The following is a 13,442-nucleotide window of genomic DNA, read 5'->3' on the forward strand; positions in this document are numbered from 1 at the left end:
ACGGATGCAGTGGAAAAGGCCTGCGGCCAAGCCGTGTCTTGCCTAGGAAAGGCATGGACACATACAAACCGCATCTAACACAGAAACGGTGCCGTCACCCTCAAACCACAATACCAGCAGTGGAATAGGCGTGTACACATAATATCATAACTGCGCTTCGACGTGAAAAATATGGGCACATACCAGGCCAAGCTCAACCTGGAAAGGCGCAAGCCATAGGTGGGGGTGATGCAGGGAATGCATGCAGGCTACAATGCAATATATACAATATGCAATGGAATGTATGTAAATGCAATATTTACAGTGAGATGCATGACATATGCACTATTTGTAATGCATGACATATGCACTATTTATAGTGAAATGCATGACATATGCACTATATACAATGAATGCATGATAATGCAAAGTTTTTTTTTTTTTTTTGAAAATGCATGAAAAGTGCATAATGATGCATGTATTTATTTTTTGAATGCATGACGACGCGTGTCTTTTGAAAGGCATGACAATGCACATGACCTTGAATGCGCGACAACACGTGTCTCTTGAAATGCATGACAATGCATGTGAACTTGAATGTGTGACGACACGAGTCACTCGAAATGCATGACAATGCATGTGAAGTGCGCATGACAATGCAACATAAAGAAGATGCATACTAATGCAAGTATGGCATGCGCATGACAATGCGAGTGGAATGACGTATAACTCAATGCGCGTTTACGACAAAGCGTTGTAACGTATGCACGTGGGGCAACTTTTGAATCTCTTAGGAGACAAAAGGATATGTCGCGCACGTATTCAAGTGCTACGCACAGAAAACACGGTCCGGAGTCAAAACGGAGTCCAGTTGAGCTTCAAAAATGCACTCTCTTGCACTGTGTTGAGCAATGGAGGCCCCAAACCACATCAAAGACCCAATCAAAGGTGTAGAAGGTTCACCGGCCATCGGGGGAGGTCACCGGCCATCCATCGGCCTCAAAACAAATCCATCGGCCAAATATTTGGCCGATCGGCCAACAATGTGGCCGACCGGCCAAATCTGCCTAAATCAGGGCAGTTTGGACATTTCGGCACGGGTCTTTTAAAATAGGGCCTCTAGCCCTATTTCTTCACTTCCTCCTTGCTTGAAATCTCTTCCCCTCTTCCTCTAGGTCATTTTTCTTTCTTCTATTCTTTGTTTTCCTTGGTTTTAGAGCCCATTTCGACGTTTGATTCGCGAACACCTCATTGTTTCGCACGTTTTGAACCAAACGAATCTTCGTTTCAGTCCCTTTTTCTCAATTTTCACCACTCGGGGCTTGTTTCCCTCGAGTTTTTCTCAATCTCTGTGCCTTTTCCGCACCCCGACCTTTCCGGTCATTTTTCGCCCTCTCGGGGTTGACTTTTTAGTTGACTTTTCATATTGTAGACGCGTCCGCGTGGGGGGGGGCCCCGCTACTACAGTTCGGACTCAATTTGTGTTACGGTTCTTAACCTGAACCAAAGAGTCCAAATCTGGTGAATCATTTTGAGAAAACAGATTTTTAGAAAAAGAAGTGCCAAACATGGACTGCTTTGCCAGATACAGAGTCGCCACCTAAATATTTTTTATGGGGGAATTTAGGAAACCCTGACTCGGTGCCGAAGGCCACATGTCCATCATCACCAGAGTTGCCTCGGCTCAGGAGCTAGGGTACGATTGGGGAAGGTCAGCTATGAGCACCCCCTCTCGCCCGATCCGAAGATCGGCCTCTACTAACCGTGATATCCGTTTTTGAAAACATTACGTGTTCTTATTCCAATTATTAGCCTAGAATTACTACATTATGTGCACCGCAAACAAGTATAGACTAGATTACCTAATTTGGAAATAAGCATTGCATATCCGTTTGTTTTGGGAAAATGTTTTGAACCTTGCTACTCGCAAGTAGGTTAAAATACAGATTTCAACGAGTTTTTCCAACTCAAGCAATCCAGCTTTCACCCACAGGCATTCAAACAGTTTATCACATAAGCATCTAGCCACATGGTAATCATGCTGTTATGGCAACACTCACACGCATGCGGTATGCTAAAGCATAAAATACTTACATCGTACTCCAAGCCAAAACAATAAACTGGTTAGCAAACATGCGTGATCCTAGTTCATGTTAAAGTGGCTAATGCAACACATATAGAATGCGATTAAGATAGGCTCGGCTAACCTAAACATGGCATGTGAAATGCTACAACTATCACGTATTCAATTTGAAATTGAAGTACAAATGCAGTTAGAATGATGTGCCGAGCCTGGTGCATGCAAGGCAAATGTATGAATGCACGCATGCATAGCATAAGGTATGCTGATTTTAAATATGCCCTAGTCTACCATCATAAGCGGGTAAATAAAAGGGAAGAAAGACGTGGGGTTGGAAGACATACACACACTCACGCACACTTATTACATAATTACCCTCACTCGGAGGGTCCAAATAAATATTACAGTCCGAATATTAAACGCATAAATTATTACAGAATTTCTAATTAATTGACTGAATGAATGCAAAAAGAAAGGTGGCCACAGCCCCCGCCTTGGGATGCGCGAATGATGCATGCTCGAAACCGTCTCGTCCGAAAAGTCCGTACCATACCACTGCCGCCTCTGTTTACACTGCCCTGCTTCTCTGAAAATCGCCAAAGTTCTGGGACAGGTTCCTTGCATACTGTAAAATACCATCGGCTGGAGGAGATGCCCACCGGCCGTATGTAATTTCCATCGGCTTCTGATGGAGTTGTCGGCCATTCACAAATGGCCGGTCGGCATTGGATGTTGCCGGTCGGCAGAAGCTTCCTGCAGAAGACAGTTTTGACAGCAACAGAGGACAGACAGTATAGGGCATGGGATTTCAGGCACATGTGAGCATGGTCATGTTTCCCATCATGCTTTGAACTCAGGGAAGCATGGCCCTCGATCCTCGAGCCATCAATTGTGCATGATAGCCTAAGTGATCAAGCTTGCCATTTGATGTAAAAATGCATGCAACACACAAATGAGAACCAAGACCCTATCATGTCTAAGTCAAGGGCCCCGGTGACCGAGAGTTAAGACGCGTTACATCACTTATAGTATGAACGCTCCTTAATCCTCACACTTGGTTTGACACATCAAACCAACTAATGCAATGCATGTTATGCAAACATGACTCAAAAATGCAACATGAGATTTAAGATGCAAGGCATGCCAAATGCTATACAACTACCATAGCAAGTATGCAATGCTAGGCATGCAAGATGCAAATGCAATGCAAACATAGATGGTTTGAGCAATAGGATCATCATGTTACAACACCCTATGAAGCAATTATGCAACAAACATGAGACAAGCATGCAAGGGTGGCCTTAAACCATAAAGAGGCAGACCTCAATCCACCTCAAAACAGTGGCCAAAAGTGCCCAAAAAGGTGGACAGACACTCATGCCAACATGCAAGCCAATGGACCTAAGGCTAAGGCACAAAAGGGGGGTACTTTACATCCACTTGCATGACCATTCATGGAATGAATTAGACAAGCAAAACAGAAACTTAGCATGCAAAAATGGACTCCAAAACCCACTAATATGGTAGCTTAAGTGGCTCCGATGAGATGCATGCACCAAGACTCATGTTTGGGCATAAAAGGGCATATCCTTAAAGCATGAAAGAGGTCACATATGCACACATACAAACATGATTCATGGACTGAAATACGATCCTAAATGATGCCAAATCATGAGGATGGTCATAGCTACGCATGCTAGAGGTCAATATGCTCAAAGCTTACAAGCCAAAACACAAAGAGATGACACCAAACAAGGCAAGCATGACTGAAATAGATGGCCAACAAGCCTTAAACATGGTAAAATAATGCCAATACCTTCATGAAATTAGGCTAACACATGCAAGAATCATGGCCTAAACACAAGGTGCATTTCCAGGCCAAATAGGGGAATACAAAGCAAGTATGTTAAGCATGCAAGAGGGCACAAATCCGACCAAAAACAGAGATGACATATGACCTAGAGACACCAAAAAAACTCTGAAATAGGGCCAAAATCAATCAAGCATGCAAGTTGCCCTTTAAGCCAAAAGGCAAGAAAATAAGGCAATGAAGGGAGAGGGGTGTCCCTCCCCTATACAAGACTTCAAACCACCTTCCTCACCACTGAAAATCCACTGGTTTTCAGTGGTGAGAAGACCAAAACTCTCAAGCAAACAAGGCCTCACCAAGGAGGCAACAAAAAGGCCAAGTAAGGCCTAAGAGGGTGAGTTTGAACTCAAACCACAAAAGACCCTTAATGAAAGTTCTTAAGCATGAAAATATAAGCCTTTTTTATGTTATGCACAAAAACTGAATCAGCAAGCAAGATAGGTAAAAGACTAGTGCAAGTTTGGGAAAACTAAAGCAAAGTGCTTACCCTTGAAGCACACCTCAAGAACAGCCAATGCAACCCTCTTCTTTTGATCAAAAATAGTCCAAAAACTCAAGAATCAACCCTCAAAGCCCCTCAATCTTGGAGCAAGGTGTAATAGTGTGTGTATTAGTGCAAAAGTAAGGTAGAAATACACTTTAAGGCCACCAAACACACACAAAGGAGGAGAGAGGGGGAAATATAGAGAGAGAGTGTATGTATATGTATAAGCTCTGGTTTTCTCTTCAAACTTGCTAACCTAGAAGAAGGAGGAGAGCCTTCCTCTTATAGAAGTCCCCCTTGCAAAGCTTACACAACAAGCTTGCTTAGAGGGAAACAGAGTTGGTGCCAGCTATCACAGCTGGCACAAAATATCTACATAAAGTAGATGAACAGTAGTCGGCTGCTCAAAATTGCCATTTTGTCAAAATTGAGTGCCGACCGGCAACAAATGATGCCGACCGGCAATATATATTGCCGATGGCAACAAAACATCAGCCGGTGGCCTCTGGCCATGGCCGGTGATGTGTGGGGATGCCTCACAAGGCATTCCCTACCCCTCCAAGGCAAAACACAAGTGTTTGGTGAAAAACCAGACACCAAACAGTCGAGTTCGGAGATCCTGAGGCAAGGCGCGTAGCCGGGACCTCCGGGAACTCCAAACGAACACAAACATGGATAATCACCGGGTGTTTAAACGGTGACGTCCAAGTCTTGAGGACGGTCAAAAATGGGGTGTCTACACATATTTTCGCCCGATTTTCACATTCCCGGCCACTTTCACACTCTCTCTAAGATGGCAGACGATCTTCTAGGCGGCGGGGCTCCCTGGAGATGGATATGGACCCAAAGGCCGAGCTCTTGCCACTTCACATCCGGCCGTTTGATCCGGCGACATACAGACCGGCGATTCATGTGCTGCCTCCTGACAGACTTCGCCAGTTCAGGAGTTTTGATAGGAAGGTACCATCAGAGCTGCTTTTGTGTGAGCCAGAGACACACCTTTCATACGGTGCTTCCGAGGTATACTCTTCCCCGTTTCATTTTCTGCAAAGTAGAATACCTAACTGCCATAGTCGATTCTGCCTTTAACTATTTGATCCGAATACACCGATATACTATATGCTGTAGTTGACTGTGAACACACCTGTATTCGGTATCTGTTTGAATTGGAACATGCGCACACACACTATATTTGCCCTGAACCACTCAAACACTCCGACACATCATACACTATAGTTCACTGCGAGCACACTGGCATCCAATGTCTGTCTGAATCTGAACACGTGCACGCACGCTATATCTGTACTGAACCACTCAAACACACTAACACATCATATGTTGTAGTTCACTGCGAGCACACCGGCACCCGATGTCTGTTTGAATCTGAACACGTGCACACACGCTGCGTGGTTACCAATTCTGAATGCTCTTCAAAACTGTACATTGAATATTGCTTCGCAACTATTTGCTTTTGAATACAGAGGGCTTCCCATGCCTTCCGGGGGTATGGAAACATCGCCGCCCGAGATTGGTACATGGAGCTACCGGACGCAGTCCGTCACATTGTCGACCAGGCTGGCTTCGGCGCCTTCTGCAGGGGACTCTCACGCCTTACCGCGAGCAGGCCTCTTCTTGCCGCTCTGGTGGAGAGGTAGTGGGACACCACCGACTCCTTTCGCTTCTCTGCCACGGGAGACATGACGATGACTCCCTATGACTTCTCGATGCTCACCGGCATCGGGGTAAGGGGTGATCCGATCCCCTTTGACACAGACATGGACGAGTGGGAAGCCACTCAGATGCACTTGCTTGGCGACCTACCACCTCTTGCTCGTCCAGGCTTCGTTAGATACTCGTGGTTCGAGGACCACTTCCGGATTCAGCCAGCTTTAGCTAAGGAGGCACCGATGGCTCAGGAGGAGGCGGAGCGGTATGCACGCGGCTTCCTTATGTTCTTGCTGGGAACGACCCTCTTCGCCGACCGGGCGAACACCGTGCCTCTCTGTCTGCTGAGCGCTTTGGTGGACGTCACACAGATCCTGCGCTACGACTGGGGTGGGGCAGCCTTGGCCACACTCTATGGATACATGAGTTCATCATCTCGCCTCAGCGGACAGTTGCTCGGAGGCTACTGGCAAGCTTGGGAGGTACATCTTCTTTCTCTGTTTTACATTTCTGCTCTACATTATCTGTACTTTGTACACCGCACACACTGTGTATCACTCTTCATATACTGCACACACGGTACACATATAATCTGCTTTACACTGACTGTATACTGCACAATACTTCACATACTGCACAATCTGCTGCCAACTAACTGTACACTGCACACATTGTAAACATGTCATGCTTTACACTGACTGTATATTGCGCACACTGTACACTCTGCACAATACACTGCCCAATACACGGTTCTGCCATTTCTGCTTTATTCTGCATTCTGTTTTATCTGATAAGCACACTGGTATTTGCTCTGCAGTTGTGGGTCTACGCCTACTTCCCGAGGCTTGCCTCAGTACCCGATGAGGAGACCCCTCTCGGCGTTCCTTTCTCCCACTGCTTTGATGTGAGATGCGTGCGGAGACCCCGGGAGTCGTTCATATTCTTTCGGCGCTACTTCGACACCATCACCGCCACAGAGGTATGTTTAATTCTAGAGTTTATTTCAAGCTTCGCTTTGCACTGTATTTTCAATAACAGTAGATAACTGACTGCATATCACTTTCAGATCACCTGGCAGCCCTGGGCTCCATTGCCAGCTGCGGTTCGGGAGCGGTTTGCTAGTGCTGAGGAGACCGCCCGGTTCAGGATTTTGCTGGAGGCCCGGTCTGTCGGGCTTGGTACCTGGGCGAGAGCTTCCTGCCCAGACCCTGGGTTTACCAGAGCAGATAGTTCCAGGTCCGCCCCCGGTCCATATGAGGGACACAAAGAGGTACACCCTGGAGGAGATGGCCGATTACACGATCGGCTGGGATGCTAAGGGCTTCAGGGGCGAGGGCGACTACACGAAGTACGTCCAGACCTACATCATGCAGCCTTTGAGCAGTTGCCGTCGAGCTGAGAGAGAGAGACCAGGGGCGCCGGCGGCTAGGGCAGGAGCAGGAGTGCCGAGGGTGGCTCGGGTCTGTGGCAGGAGTGGGACCCAGAGAGGATGGGAGGCTAGTTGGCCAGCATTGCCCGCGATGACGACATGCCGAGGGCAGGGTGGAGAGACTATCAGATCCTCTTCGCTCCCCCTCTGGCTGATCACGAGTTAGTCGGGTTCTACGACTTGCCCCCGGTATGTACTATTGGATTTTGTATTTTGCATTGTCATTCCATTTCATTTGATGTTTCGCAGAATACTGATGTTTCAAACACTTTTGCAGGCTTCCTCCGAGTACACTCGTTAGTCCCTGATGCTGACTGCCTCTGTGATGGGGATGCTCCAGCGGAGCCTTGACCTGCTGGCCATTTACAGTATTCCGGTATGTTCTTCTGACCACAGTCTCAAACCATACATAAACTGTTTCACATAATCTGATGCATTGCACTGTCAACACAACACTCGATACACGGCCCTCACAGCATCTGATACACTGTAGCCCATAGACTGTTCACCGCATTACTCACGGCATTCATACATTGCACTCGGTCACTACATTTTGTACCGACACACTGTTCACAGCATTCATACACTGTACTCATACACTGCATTCTGTACTGATACACTGCTCACGACAGTCATGCACTGTACTCACACACTGTATTCGGCATTCATACCCTGTTTTGCGTAGCATACTGATGCATTTACCATTTGTGCTTTTCAGCCTCCATTCCAGATTCCTACTGCAGGAGGTGCTCCAGCTGGGCCTTCTGTTCCTGTCTGAGATGGCAGAGTATATCCCCGCACCAAAGCGGGGCACACTCATGTTGGGAGTAGCTCACGGGCACCAGTTCCCGATGATGATGAGTCGGAGGCCGAGGCAGAGACGGAGGCAGAGTCGTCCGAGGAGAAGACCGGAGATGGCTCGGGATCAGATGACGGTGCTAATGACGATGCTCCTGGACCTTCGTCCAGGAAGAGGACGAGGACAGACCCGTAGGCCTGAGATGATCGATGCTGATCCAAACTTTTACTACTTTTCTTTTTTGTTTTGCTTTACTTTTTGTTGATAGCTTGAGTACCTTGTACTGCCGCGGGCAGTTTTTTTTTTTATTTTCTCCAAAACTGTGTACTTGAAAAGACGATAAAATGAAACAAACTTTTTGTCTGAAAAAGTGTTACATTTGTAAATTCCATACTTCGCATTGCATTGCATCATATTAAACCTCAATGTAAATAAGACTGATCTTCTGTCTGAAAATCAAACACTTGTACTGCAATAACTAGGTAACGAACCAGCTATCGATAAAATAACTTGTACAACCCACTGCTCATTCTGAACATACAGCCCTTAACACAGCGCTTGGTTTATTCTGTACACAGCGGATCCACACAGCTCATACAACGCACTGCTTGTTCTGAACACTACTCATTCTGAACTCATAGCCCATAACACAGTATTCTTTTCATTTGCACATGACGGATCCTGAACAAACAGTCCAATCTAAAAAGACGGAATACAAAGGTGGAAGCTGCTGAAGCTGAAACACACTCAGATGCAATCCGGAACCCATATGTTCACTGTTTCCAAGTGACCCAGGTTGAACCCCTGCGGTGTTACAAAAGAACCAAACCTGTTTTGCAGAAATGTGGAGAATGACACAGCACTCTGAGCACTAAGCGATTTGAGAAAAGGGTTTTCAACCGGGTATTGAGCCTACGACTGAACATAGTGAAAAAGACTCAATAACGAAAAACAAAAGGTAAATAACCTAAACACAACGAGAAACGCCCGGAATCGACTCAAAACAAGAGTTGAGGTAAACAAAACAAAACAAAAGACACGAGACACAAACGTGTTACAAAGGCGAGAGAGCTCAGATCACAAGGAGCCAGTTTCTTCGAGTATTGTTTCCCACCCTTCTGATGTGTGATTCTCACATCACTCGGCCCTCAGGCTCGTTTTTTTTCTCTCAAAACCCTGTTCATACTTTTTCTCTCATCGCACATCTCTTTGTTCTTCAATCTCTCATTTTTCATCCCTCCCCAGGTATGGTCTGTGAATAAACAAGAGGTTGTGGGTTCATGCCCAACACTGTTAGCTCGCAGCTATTTCCTCCGGTGACGTTTAGTCGATGTTCCTGATAAGGGAGTGGAGTATCTTGATCCATTCCAGTCCGCGCTTCACACTTGGCTCGATACCTCGTTGCTCGGAGGTTGAGAGAGCTTTCAACCCTTTAATGACAGCTTCAGTTGTGCCCTTTTTGGCAAGTATGATGCCCTTTCTGGTAAGTGCGTTGATAAAGGGGGAAAAGACAGAAAACCTGACTCAACTGTGCCCCTAGTTCATTATTTTGACCATTTTTTGTTTTGGTTTTCTATTTAAACAATTTTGACCGAAATGAGAGTTAGATTAACATGTTTGTTCGATTTTTGATTTAAAATCATGCAAGTCAGGCTGTGAGCACTAAAAATTTTCCTTTTTTGGGTCCAAGAAAATGGTCCAGTTTTGGAAAAGATGGAATAATTTTCACGAAAATTAATCAACCTCAGTAAAAATTCTCAAAAATCATTTTTTGCAAAGGGCCACTGCTCAACAAGCATGGAACCTACTCTCGAGATGCACAACCTCGGATTGGAGGCAATGGAAAATTGCCCCTTGTCTTAGAGGGCACAGCACGGCAACGGGAAGTTGCCCCTGGATTGGACGGCGACTCATGGCAACGGAAAGTTGTCCTTTGTCTGGATAACGCCGCAGCATACTGTAGTCAGTCTTCATTAGTGATGATCACAACCGAACTCTCGAATACAGAAAAGACAAAGATGGTCAAAACCAATATATAGACACAGTCACTTTGAAAGTGCGTGGGGCTGGACTTCAGGATGAAGTTGCCTACGTATCCCAAACATGGGAATCAAGCCTTACGTAGTTCCGGGGTAAGGTACACTCGTGTATTATCCCTCACTTTTTTACGCTCTAACTTTTGCCAAGGCCGCCCTTCTGGGTTTTCAACCTTGCGAGCTTTGTTTTTCTTTTCTTTTCCATTCTTTTTTTGTATCTTTTCATTCCTTTTTTTTTTTTTTTTTCTCTCTTCTCTTTTCTTTTGCATTTTTCTTTCTCTTCCCTTTTTTTTTTTTCCTTCTTTTTTGTATTTTTCTCTTGCTCTAACTTTTGCCTAGGTCGCCCTTCCTGGTATTCGGCCCAACGAGCCTCTCAAAGGGTAAAAGTGTAACAAGTCCATGCCAAATGGTTTTACGATTTTGAAGCCATCCGTATTCAGGAGAGTAGCTGTTGTCTTGATTTACTGAAAGATCCATCTTCGACTCTTCGAGCACATCGGGCATTTTTGCCCCTTGTTCGAGGGGCGCTTCTGATTTAGCTTTGCAAGCTTCTTCGGATGAGGTCTGATCTTCTTGATCTGACTTTCTTGGCCTCTTGTTCGAGAGTTGCTTCAAATTTGGCCACGCAGGCCTCATGTTATAGTTGATCGTTGAATATTCTGAACTAAGGTCCAAGGTTTGAAAGCAAGGGCTCAAGTCCTGAGACTGAGAGCGATCCTAAGCTGCACAATCTCAAGAGCGATTCCACACAGGCCTTCGCAGGACTGCGCAAAACATTTTGTTTTTGAAAGTTTTTAAGAAAGCGACAAATCGCTCGCACTGAAGATAGTGCGGAACCAATCTGGATCAAGCTAGGGTCCTTCTTAGTACTCACGTTAACAAACATGATTTCAATCATTAAGGGCTTAGCATGCCTCTCTTTCTCTTAGTTTGATCAAAGTTTTGCAAAACCCGAGGAATTCCTTCCTCTTTGTTTTTATCACCGCAGTGTTCAAAAAGTTTTGAAAAACTTAGGTCAATGCAATAAGTTTGGAGTGCAGAAGAGTAAGTGAGATGCTCCGCCGTTTCATTCAAATCCTCTGGCACAACTAGCTCAAGGTAGTAATAAACACAAAAAACATGATAGCCGCAGCCGTTTCATTCAGATTTCCCTGGTTGCAACTAGCTCCACAGCAGAGACAGACTAAAAAAGAAAGCAAAAAGATAATTACAAAACAAAATGGTGTTCGAGGCAACAACATCGGAATCACCTGACATTCTATACAATGGGACTGACTCGATACAACAAGACAAACCTTTCAGCAAAAATATTGACTCAAGACAATGAGACAGATTCAAAACAAAAACAAAGAACTGACTCAAAACCCAAGCCAGAAATTACAAAACTGCATTCGCAAATGCTCCCAACAGTGCGTGCCAAACGCCACATCTGAAATACACCAAGCGCTGCCCACAGGTGGTCTAACCCCTGATCACATACTTGCAGTATCTTCAAAGTCCAACAACTCAGTGGTGACAGACTTTGCTGAGGTAGGTGGGAGGATGACCTCATTGTCGATCAAATTTTGCACTTCGTGGCGAAGGCAGAAACAACCGTTGGTGCTATGACCGGTTTGCTGGTGGTATGCGTAGTACAAGGCAACATCATGTGTAACAGGGAGATTCTTCGGGAGAGGTCGAGGTTCAAGGGGTTTAAGATGCCCCTTTTTAGCCAAAATTTGAAATGCCCTAGACAAAGGCATGTAGAGGGCATGAAAGACTTTGCACCCTCGAGGCAGGTACTTCGAAGTTTGAGGGTTCTTGCTAGACGCACTAGCGAAAGGGTCGGCAGGCACTGCCTTGGCTTTCTGATCTTTTCCCTGGTGCAGGGTTGGGAGCGGAAGGAACTGTTCTGGCATGACGGGGCCTATCCCGATGTTCCGCCTGGCTGGAACTGCCCTCAGCTGGAGTGGGGAAAGCATCATCCACAGCTTTAGTCATGACTGCGAATACTTGTTTGCTTATTCATCCCCCCGGCTTTCAAAGCCACGACTGCCCACAGCAGTTGTTCAACGGGAACAGCATCTGTTCCCACTTTGTTCTTACCTCTAGCCTCAGCCTGATCAAGGGTTTGGGTTGCTATATTAGAGCGGAACCCGGTTGTTGTTGACATGTCATTGCCATAGCTTGGGACAACCTCAGGCTGGCTAAGCTCGATCACAATTCGTCCCAGTAGCGGGGGTTCTTGTGGTATGAAATTCCCGGCATATGGTGCATTTGGTGGCGAAGCCGACATTCCGTAGGCCAAATCGACCACAGATCTCTGGAGATCGCCGATCATTCCCATCAATTCAAACATGGTGGGCTCACGAGCTTGAAACAACTGGGGCGTCCAGATCGGGTGCGCAACAGGCGACCTGGGTGGATGTGGTACATCGACATTGGTCTCATCCTGCAAGATGATTCCTTGGTCTAATGCGGCTATCATAACCACAATTTCCACTGAACTTTGGGTCATCATAAGTCCGTTGAACTTGAACGATGACTGACGGATCAGATATCTATCTTGCCTCAGCAAAGGAGGACGCTGGCTATTCTGAACTAACTCTCTGAACTGAAAGAGAAAACATGCAGCGTTTCAACCCAATCAGAACAGACAAAAGCATAGATGAATAACTGTACTCTACTACTGATCACTGTTCCCCAAAATCACTGCCTCAAAACTGAGTCGGATACCCGCAGATATAACTGATTCTCAAAATACCGATACTGGCGCCCTCGGGCCTGGTATTCGAACTTGCAAACTGACATGCGCATTCCCTGTAGAGATACACTCTAAAAACACATAGCAAGTAAATGAGAGCCAAAACATCTCTATGTTGGGGTAGGGTTTCCCTGTCTTATTTTGTCAGGAGCTAGGGTTTCACTACGCACGCAGCGGTATCAAACAACCTAACATCGGGTAAGCAACCTGTCCTAGTTTGGAATGGTCACTACGGTTTCGAATATGCACTAGGTCGAATGGTCAAAAGGGTGCCACGGTAAAATCGGAGTTTGTGTTCCCATACTGGCAGAGCCCGTAACCGGTCAACCTTATGGCACGCAGCCTCAGGCTAACCAC

Source organism: Camellia sinensis, chromosome 1, assembly GCF_055761805.1.
Source record: "Camellia sinensis isolate YWXY chromosome 1, ASM5576180v1, whole genome shotgun sequence".
Taxonomy (NCBI): Eukaryota; Viridiplantae; Streptophyta; class Magnoliopsida; order Ericales; family Theaceae; genus Camellia; species Camellia sinensis.